Genomic DNA, 11,132 nt, shown 5'->3' on the forward strand with positions numbered 1-11,132 from the left:
TAGTTGATCTGACAGTAAATCAGAAAATTGCATTGTGTGTACCTAGCATAAACTATATACCTTATTTAATTAAAGTACTCAAGCACTTTGGACAGTTCTCTAGTTTGTTATTAAAATGAATAAATCAACTACTTTACCTTAACCTCTTCCTAGAAGCCCCTATAAAAATTAACTTTCCCAAATTAATCTTCCATATAATAGCCTTAAAGTGAATGTTTACCGATTCTAAAAACAAAAAGTCGGATACTCACCTAAGGAGAGGGAAGGCTCGGTCCTAATGAGCCTTCCCTCTCCTCTCCCGGTGCCCGGTCCCGCGCAGGATCCCCCATGGCAGTATTCGACCAGTTCGGTCAAATACTGCCACTTCCGCATGCCTTCGGGAGCTTTCGGAAGCCTTCGGGAGCACTCGGGCTCCCGATGACGCGGCCGCTCCATACTACGCATGCGCGAGCGCCCTCTATGACGCGCTCGCGCGTACGTAGTATGGAGCGGCCCGTCTTCGGAAGCCCGAGTGCTCCCGAAGCCTTCCGAAGTCCCTGCGGCGGCGGACGCGAACGGGGGAGCCATCGCAGCACCGAGGGCACCGGGAGAGGAGAGGGAAGGCTCATTAGGACCGAGCCTTCCCTCTCCTTAGGTGAGTATCCGACTTTTTGTTTTTAGAAACAGTACCCATTGGCTTTAAGGTTCGTATACACGTCTAATAAAGATCGTTCAAAAAGAACAATTCGTGACGTACGAACAATATTTAAATTAGGTGGAATTTATCGTCCGTAACGAACGATTGATACAACAGATGAGAACGATTTAACCCAAAAAACATCGACGAACGATAGAATATGCGTGCGCAAAGGGAAGTGACGTCAGAAACAAATCAGCCGACTCCGAGGTGGGGTTTGCAAAAAACATACAGACGTAGCATTACAATAATTGCGATTGTTACAGTCCGTTAGTTAAATATAGTTACGAAACTTCCAGATTTTGGAACATGCGTACTCCTTAACAGATCTTAACTATCGCACGATCTCTGTACACATAACGATCGAACGATAATCGTGGAAAAAATCCGCCGGGTTGGATTAGTCAAACTGCCCGATAAAGATAGTTATCGTTCACTGGAACGATCGTTCGTGGTTTTTCCGTACACGATTATCGTTCCAATTATCGGTATCGTTCGTTTTTGAACGATCTTTATCGGACGTGTGTAGTCAGCATTAGTAAGGGACTGGACACATCACAAAACCTCCTGGCTTTGGAGATCTTATGCTTGCAAATTGTTTATTCTCCTAAAACTTTTAGATTTGTTTAAACTTATCCGTAAAATTCGGAACCATAGTCTATTGGATTCTACTTAATTTCAACTTCCTAAACTCATTTGGAATGGGAGACCACAAAGGGTCAAAAGATCTGACTTCTACATAGAGGAAAGTTAGGCTAGGTTACCACTAGCTAAAAAAAAATAAAAAAATATATAAAAAATTACCATTTCCACATTGGAGAAAATAGACATGTGCACAGCTGTAAGTTTGTAACCTATCAGTTCGATCCATTCCAGATTGATCCATTGCAGCAAGCTGAAAGCAAATTTGGAATCTGCACAATTTTCCCCGGAACTCTGGCGAAGTGGGTGTTGATAGAATCAATGCAAACCTATGAAAATGGACAGTGTCCCTTCTCAATAGGCTGGTTGCCACATCTGTTCCTGCTCTACTCACTTGTCTTCCGTTACCTTGTCTTCAGTCATCTCAGGTCCTCTATTGTTGCTGCCACCATCACTCAGCTCCACTGCACCGGAAAAGCACAAGTACATAGATCAAAGTCCTGAAGCATCAGGCTTCCATTGAATTGCAAATTCACTGAAATTACAAGCAACAGGGAGGATTCTCATTGATCTACTCGCCCTATTGCTAGGGAGAATTACCATTGTATCTTTTGAAATCCAATGGGAGCCTGATGCTTCTGCAGGAACTCCAATGTACGTATCGGGGCTTGTCTCTTGCAGTGGAGCCAAGTGACGGTGACAGGAGTGGCACAGGACACGGATGGCAGGTGGGAAAGCAGCGGCAAGAGTGGAACAGATCCACAACAAGGAGTAGTGTGAATGTCAGTGTACATGTGATGGCACAGTATATCTGCTCAGGATACACTGTGAACTCAAAGATGTGTATCCAGCATAATGGAATTCCAGCGTTATGCCATCCCAATTTATGAAACATAAATAAGAGACAGAAAGCCAGCACTCCAATACCACGTTAGCATCAGTGCCAGATGTCCACCGTCTTTTCTCTCAACCAGTTTATGAAACTTATCTGGCAACCCAGTTTGCTCTCGTGACATGATGTTGGTTTGATTCTGAAGAGATACCGCTCTGTGCCCAATTTGAAAAATAATCTGGGCTCCCTTATAACCCAGGGGGTATTCATTTTTAGAAAAAAATGACTGGCCTCAACCATAATAATAAAGTGGATACCTCGGCCATACACCTTTGGTATGGTAAATTTAAGCAAACCAACTATAATTTTCGTCTTTTCTCCAGTGTCCCCATAATAGGCAAGACAGGCTTCCTTCCAGCCCCTCTTGGTGTGATTTGCCTTCTTAAAACAGAAGGAAATTTGCAATAATTCGGCTTTAAGTGACAATGCACCCCTGCTGAATATGCAAATTATCTATTTATGCCCCTGTAAGCCAGGTTAGCATCCAGAAACGCTGGTGTATAGCAAGCCTATAGCTTTACATTTTTCACAGCCACATCAACCCCACATGGAACAGCCACATGAACCCTACATTTAATTAATTATTGCAAGTTTCCTTCTGTTTTAAGAAGGCAACTCTCACCAAGCATTGCTTATTAGTAGGAGGGCTTTTCGGTCTCTTTTAGCTCCCTATACATTCCTAGTGGTTTGGGTCACCCCGAGCTGCTTGGTTACTCTGTTCCAGCCCTTCCTAAAGCAAACGTTTTTCACTGGTGGCATAAAAATGGGCATGTCACCTGGGGGGGGGGGGGGGGGGGGGTGTCAGGGTTTCCACTAATGCCAAGAGACATTATCATACTGTTAAATATCTGCTTAGAAATGGGTGTAAGAATATTCTCCTCCGTTATAGAGATTATTAAAGCATTGGCTTTAGTAGTAGTGTCAATAAGCAATTCATTGTCTGAGACTTTGAGTGTTACGTAGGGGACCTAAAGGTGCTACGCTGCCTCTGGTGTAAAGCATAGGTGCCCAATAGGTCAGTAGATCGCGGACCTTTTGCGGCCGGCAGCTGTCCCATCAAATTCTGCTGCCAGCCGCTGGCCAATAGGAAGTGGAGAGGAGGCGCAGCTGAAGAGAGGCAAGGGGGGTTCTGCCAGGACGCTACGTTATGGCTGGGGGCGGAGCCGGGCACAACACATACACGCACACACGCATGCTTCACTCACTCGCGCTGCCCGCTGGAGCGCTCCATCAGCCGCCGACCTGTTTCTAATCTGCCCTGCAGCTGAAAGAGGGGAGACCAGACATCGCCGCTGGAGGGAGGTAAGCGATTGAGCACCTATCCCTACCTACCCATGCTAAAGGCACCTGTACCCAGCTACCTATGCTGAAGGGACCTGTACCCAGCTACCTATGCTGAAGGGACCTGTACCCAGCTACCTATGCTAGAGGCACTTGTACCTGGGGGCTGTTCATGACCGGGGGGGGGGGGGGGGGGGGGGGCGGGTCTGCAACACTAAGTGCTGGTAGATCTCCTGGACTCTGCAAATTTTAAAGTAGCTCGCGAGCCGAAAAAGTGTGGGCACCCTTGGTGTAAAGGGTGCCACTTGCTCTGATGCGCTTGTGGAAGCTGTAGCTATTGTAATGATCTAATGTGGCTGGATAGTGTACAGTGGGCTCTGTCTCTGACACAGGCAACCTGGGTTTGAATCTTGGCTCTTCCTGTTCTGTAAGTCAGCATCTATTCAGACTCCCTAACACTGCTACTGAACGCACCCTAGTGGCTGCAACTCAGAGTGCTTTGAGTCTGCCAGGAGAAAGTGCAATATAAATGCAATCTGTCTTTGTCTAATGTGACTTACAAAGCCTCCTAGGGGGTTATTATTGATATAGGAAACACTGTTGTTTTTATCCGTCAAGATGGTTTAATAAAGGTGAATAGGGGGCTATGCCTTTAGTCACACAATTTTCACAGTCATATAACTGAGGCTAGGAACACACTTAGCAGAAATGCTAGCGTTTTTGCCGCTAATGGAAGTCTATGGGCCGCATGAAAAAAAAAAAACGCGTATAAAACCGCATATGCGTTTTTTCAAAGACACTGGTTTTATTGCATACTTTTCAAAAACGCACATAATGTAAGTCAATGGAAACGCAATGTATAGCATTTTGTATGAGTTTTTATATGCGTTTGCTTTTTTTAAAATAGTTTTGTGATGTATTTCCGCTTCCCTTTGTCTTCCTAGAGATTTGCATAAAATGCAAGTGAAAACGCATATAAAACGCATATGTATTTTGTATATGCAAACCGCAAACACATAAGAATGCTCACAAAACGATTGAAAACCGCATGTGCGGGGGAAAAAAATGCTAACGCAAACGCACACAAAAAAACAAAACCCACATGACCTAAAACTCAACCTGCTTCTTGTATCTCCGAGCTGTGGCCAGCAGCACAGCATCCGATGGAAGGGACTGGTGGAACGCAAGGGTGGGCAGGTTCCACTCCCGACGTGCCTCTCAGATCTGACGAACCGAAATGCATAATGACGCTAGAGGCACGTCAGGAGTAGAACTCGCCCACCCATGCGTTCCACCAGTCCCTTCCATCAAACACTGCGCCGCTGGCCACAGCCCGGAGATACAAGAGGCATGAGTGTTTCATTGTGGGGATCCTCCTATGTTTTATATGCCATTTGTTGATTTTATCTTGCGAGTATAACTCTTATTGTGACGATTAAAGCCTTGAAGATAATACACTATAGTGTGTTCTCTTTCTACATAGATGCTTGCACACTCCAGTTGTTAGAGCAGCACTGTGTGTTACCAACTGGTTTAGATCAGGTGTTGTGTGTATTTCCTAGCTGGAGCGCAAGATACTTTTGCATTTGGAACTTATTGAAAATACCTTCTGTTTTAAGAAGGCAAATTATACTCAGCATTGCTTTTTTAGTACGAGGGCATTTTGGTCATTTTAAACCTATACCTCCCTAGTGGTTCTGGGTCACCATGAGTTATCTGGGTATTCTGCAGCAAGATGGACAACTGTATTTCAGAGTACCATTGCCATGTTTACAGTCAATTTTAAGAAATTCATACCTGGCTGAAAAAAATGAATTTTAATAACAATACAAAAAAAAGACCTCTGCAGAAATTCTCTGTTTATGGAAATAACGAAAACAAAAATTCACTTTAAAATTTTTTCTAAAGTCTAAACTCATCATTCTCTTGCACAACAATGAGTAAACATCTTGGAGCCACTGACACTTAGAACAATGTGGCATTTATGCACTGGCAGTAGGAACGCATTAAAACAGAGCAGCGAACAAACAGAAAGTAGCTGCTATATCACATTAAATGTGAGCCAAAAAACTAAGTGCAGCAGAGAGCTGTCTGAATTATTGTTCATTTTCCAATCCATGATTCACTAAAAATTAATGGGGGGGTTTGCGCTAATGGAGAATTCTGATTGGATTCCTTACCATCTAACATTTATTTTAGAAGATGGATTTGTGTTACGCAGCCTTCATTTGGGATGACTACAAGACTTCGCACGCGCTTCTCCCCTCCTCTGGAATGCCCTCCCACAACACATCCGTCACTCGCCAACCTTTGTTGCCTTTAAACGCTCTTGAAAAACACACTTGTTCCGACAAGCATATGCGCTACCTTAAGCCACTTCCCTTTGTCCTAAGACCAAATTGCACTCCTACAAGGTATCCTAAAACACACAGCCTCTATATATTTTCTGCATACTACTTACCCCCCCTTCCCTTTAGATTGTAAGCTTGTAAGGGCAGGGTTCTCTCCCCCTTTTGTGTCTTGGTAATCATTATACATTTTATTCATAATGTTAATTTTATCACTGTCCTTACCAATTCTATAATTTGTTTTTGTATCATTCTTTGTATTTTGTCACTAATTATGTATCTTGTATTTTGGTGTACACCATTGTCTGTATTATGTACCCCATGTTTGTTTCTTACTTTGTACAGCGCCACGGAATATGTTGGCGCGTTATAAAATAATAAAAATAATAATACCTTCAGATGAATGAAATCATTCCAGTATTTGGATCGGTCCCATCAATCTGATCGGATTGGTTAGGAGATTTTTCCATTAGTTGCCCCAAACGATCATTTCTGATCATTCATACGAATAATCATTCATGAATGATCGTTAAGCAAATTGTATCGTTAGTGGGCACCTTTAGTCCTGTCTCTTAATTTCCCAGGACAAAGGTTTTCTTACAGCTTTGGTCAGCATGCAATGGAGACAAAACAGGATTTTTTTTTGTTATTAAAGGGCAGGCTGGACCAGTTGAATAAAACAAATTTAAAAATGTACAAATACTATAAAAGCCAGTTATCTTTTAATCCTTTGAGTGCGATAGAGGATTACTACTATAACATTAACTAACAGTTATGCTGGGAATAAACCACAAGTTTTTTTTATTTTTTGACAGATCGCTCGATAAATTCCGAAAGATTCAACCGATTTTGTTTTTATGATCGATTTTCTCATAGAAGTGAATGGAAATTGATCAGAAAAACGATGGAAAATCGGACAGTTAGGCTACTTACACACCAGGACGTTGCGTTTAGGGGACGTTATAGGGCACATAACGTGCCCCTAACGCAACGCCTGGTGCTCTGGTGTGGACGTTGGAGTGAGCCGCGTTGTGCAGCTCACTCTGGCGTCCGTGATGCCGCGATGCGTACTCTTGGATGCATGCGGCATCACGTGGCCCCGCCCGGCCAATCGCCGCACAGAGCTGCCGCTCCAGGAAGTAAACACTGCACGTCACTGAGTGCAGTGAATATTAATTAGCCATGTGCCCGATCACTCTACCCTCCTCCCCAACAGGACTGAGCATGTGCAAACAGTCTAACGCGGCTTAGCCGCGTAGAACGCACAGCATGCAGCACTTTGCTGCGTTACAATGTAATGCAACGTGGGCAGTGTGAACAGCCCACTTGTGTTACATTGCTGTGCGTTGGGTTAGCGTTACAGGCTGCACTAACGTGCGCCTGTAACGTCCCTATGTGCAAGAAGCCTAAATCTGCTGAAAAAAACAAAACAAAAAAAACCCATCCTGTATTCCCAGCATCAGAGCAGAAAACCATCTTTTTAAGGCTGTCAAAGGGTTAAAACAAGATTATGGTGTTATCAGCTGCCAGTATCGGCTATTATGTGTTTAGGGAGATCTTTGCATCAGTTATTTTTATTTTCACTTAAAATGCGTGTGATACTGTGGCTTGAGGAGCAGTGTGGTTTGCTTGTAGCATAGTAACATATGTGCAAAGGCCAGGTTGTACATTAATAATGCCTAATATATGCAACTTATTCAAGTACTTCAATGTCAAACCTAATATTCATCCCTTCCTTAAATTTTGTAGACAAACCCAATTTTCATTGTGCTTTCTTTACTTCCAACACCCTTATTAGTGCCTTGAGGTGCCCCAGATTTTCTTGGATCCTTCTGTCAAACTTTCACAGGATAGCACACACACTGAGCAATTTCTTCTGTTATTTATTCTATAGAAATTCAGTATTTCAAATTAAATAGGTTTATGCCGTGTGATAGAAGCATTGTGTATGTGTTTTAGCAATGGTGTGGGTAAAGGATACAAGTTTTCTTGTCTGGGGACTCAAATCAGGATTGGCATGGGGTTATGTCAGCCCCTAGTGGCCAAAATAAATACTTAAAAAAAAGGGGAAAAAAACATTTCCTGCACAATACACACACTGCAAACACACAGTATGGACAAACATATCCTAGTGACAATTTAATTAAGTGTCATTTTTTGGGCATTACTTTAGATTAATAGAAGTGTGTTTTTTCATATTTGCTTTTATCATTAAGAAAGTGTCAACAGTTTATATGTTTTTATTTTATATTAACCAAGGACAGTCTTATACTCTCACATTTTATATTTAGTGGAAAGCTAGGTAACACGTACTATGTCACGGTTTGGGCTAGGTACTGTAGAGGCATTACTAGCCTACTGACTAGTGATGCATTTTGTTGCTCCCTGGAGGGGGGAGTAGGGCAGAGTGACAGTGGAGCACAATGCAGCAGGTAGGAAGAGAACAATGCCCAAAGGCATTGAATTGATCTGCTACTGCAGTATTTAGGGACTTGGGGCTGCTGCACAAATGTGATTCTCAGCTGACCCCCCCCCCCCCCCCCAAAATCGACAGCCTCTGCCAAGAACAGGTATACGAGTGAATTAAGCTATATTCTCTATTTGTGTGAGGCCTAGTGGATCTCTCACCTTCCTTTACTCCTGATACACTCCTGATCCCAAACTCCTCTGCAGTCTTCACCCTATGTGGCACGTCACCGCTCACCCAAGGGATGACAAGTAGATCGTCCCAGCACTCTGTTACACCCAGGCCTTTAAGTCCACAAGGTATCAGGGCTGAGGCCAAGAAGATAAAAGTACCACCAGAACCACAATAGATAGGGGCAGGTATATCAAACAGTCCAGGTGATCCGAATAGCATGGTACAAAATCACAAATCGGTAGCCAATCCAGTAACAATCTAGGGGTCATGCACGATAGATCAGAATAATAATACGGCACCAAAGGATAAGGCAATATCGGGGCAAGTTCAGTTCCAAAGGTCAGTTCAGGCAGCAATCCAAACAACAGGTTCAAGCTATCACAATGACACAATGAACGGTGCAAGCTTAAATAGTCAGAGAACATCATGGAACCACAAATCCCAGCATCTTATCTTGTGCTGAATTGTATTGCAATGTATCGGCAATACCCATTTTTGGCCACTAATGGGCGCCGTCTGAGTCATTAAGAGGGAAGAGCCACGTGCGCCTTTAGCCCACTCTGAGCCATGCATGCAGACACACGTGCACGGCTCCTGAGAACATTGTGCTGGCCTGACCCAGAAGCTGGTTGCTCAGACCGGCTCCTAGAAGATTGGGACTCGCCGTGGGCTCGAACAGAAGGCAAGTTCCTTACAGTTTGAAAGCCCTTATTTCAGGGTTTAAAGCCTTGTACAGATACCTACCTTCCACAAATTATGGAGATTTGGGTAGGTCAAAGTAAACTCAGCTACTAGTTATTTCACACGTACAGAGATGAGTGGCAGAAGATCTGCAGTAAGAATAAACTGTTGCTGCTTTGGAAGAATCCATGGAGCTTCAAGTTGCTACTGGCATGACACAGCAGCAAATCCACTGGAAAGCAGTAGGTGAGCTTGAGCTTTATGAAAGGAATCTTGTAGGTGTATGGCAGTGTTATGTCTTGTTCTCTTGTGATTACTTCTTGTTGAACAATCACAGTTTTATTTTGTGAATAAATGAATTAAGTAAAATGAGGAAAGGAGACAGTTGTTTGTTTTTACATATCCACACACACGTCACACAGATCTGTAATTAAATTACATATTTATTGAATCACATTTAGCCCAAAATATTACAAATCTTTCAGTTAGCCAGTTTTGACTTGTTAGTAGTTAAAAGTTAGAATGTCACTTTTTAAACCTGAAAACAACAGTTCAAACCCATTTATCAAAAGTATTTTGTGGTTACAAATTCATTACTTATACCAAAAGTTACAAAAACAATGGTTGTAAAAAAATGAGTTCATTGTAGGCTGACTGAGTTTTGTACTTACATCAGATTACAAAGGTGTACATAGCTGCAGAAAGGCTGTGGTTGCTATTCAGGGTTACTAGCAAATGGTAGATTGTTCAGACAGCTTGATGCACTCCAGTGCTGTAGAAATTGGTGGGTGGAATCATGCTATCTTATGCAACTATATCATTACTGGCGCCAAAAATGAAACACAAGATGGTTTAGAAGCTGTGAAAATCTCTCAAAAGGCATTAGAGGACACCCCAATCTTTTGTATGGTTCAGTAAATTGTACGGTTTTGAATTTTAAAACTACTGAGGTAAAAGTTCTCTGGTACTATGGCCCTATCCCAAAACTGTTTGGCTTTCAGCCATACACAGATGCAAATTGTTCTAACTTCTGCATTTGTCTGAGGTCTACAAGTAGTGCACTCATCCAGATGACTTTGGCAACCAGTTTATTACGTGCAGAGTAGACTTTTTCCACTATCTCATTGTAAGGGTTCCAAAACGAGTCTAGGTGGCCAAATCCTAATGCTAAGCTCTATTGGTCTATGGTTAACCCCAAACCATCCCTTGCCCGCACTTAACATTATTCAAAATCCCTAAATGCTCTGAATTTAACCCAAATCCTAGACTAATCCTTTGCCCTTTCAGTTAGCAATGTACTACAGTCATATTGATGAAAAGTGGTTTTAGCTTGGCTAATACAAGAGGCTGCATGGAGCAGCCATTTTCACTGCTGTAACTGGGACTCCCCAAGGTTATTGGTCAGGGGAAATAGATTAGGCTGGGACCTAAAGTAGGTTTAGGAATGATTTTACAGATATAGGTTTAGGTTAGGCTTCAGACATTATGTGAAGGGAAGAGTTAAAGGTTAAAAATAAAAAGTGCTAAGATATTGGCACCCAAAATATATGAGTGCAAGTGCATACTACCGTTCTTTGTAAATCATTACGTTTTAACATCTTAATTATTTATATTCTGAAATGCAGAGTATCACTTCAAAAACAGCCACTTTTAATACTCAAAAACAACGCAATGCAATCTGTTTCACAAGAGGAATAGTTTTGCATTTTGTTTGGGTGAAGGTGGTTTTAGTAAACCCTGAGTGCAATAAACAAGGGACAAAGGGTAAGATAAAGTACCCTGATAAGGGTAGATGCACAAAATTATTTTTTCCGCATGCCCGATATACGCCTTTGTACTGTGCGAAGACTTGTAAGCTTCCAGATTCAGCTTCATAAATCTGAGTTATTATAAACCACCTACCATCCATCCTTAGCACTCTAATAAGCACCTATATTTCATTATACGCGTTTCAAGTTTAGGTATAGGATA

This window comes from Hyperolius riggenbachi, chromosome 3 (genome assembly GCF_040937935.1).
Source record: "Hyperolius riggenbachi isolate aHypRig1 chromosome 3, aHypRig1.pri, whole genome shotgun sequence".
NCBI classification, from domain to species: domain Eukaryota; kingdom Metazoa; phylum Chordata; class Amphibia; order Anura; family Hyperoliidae; genus Hyperolius; species Hyperolius riggenbachi.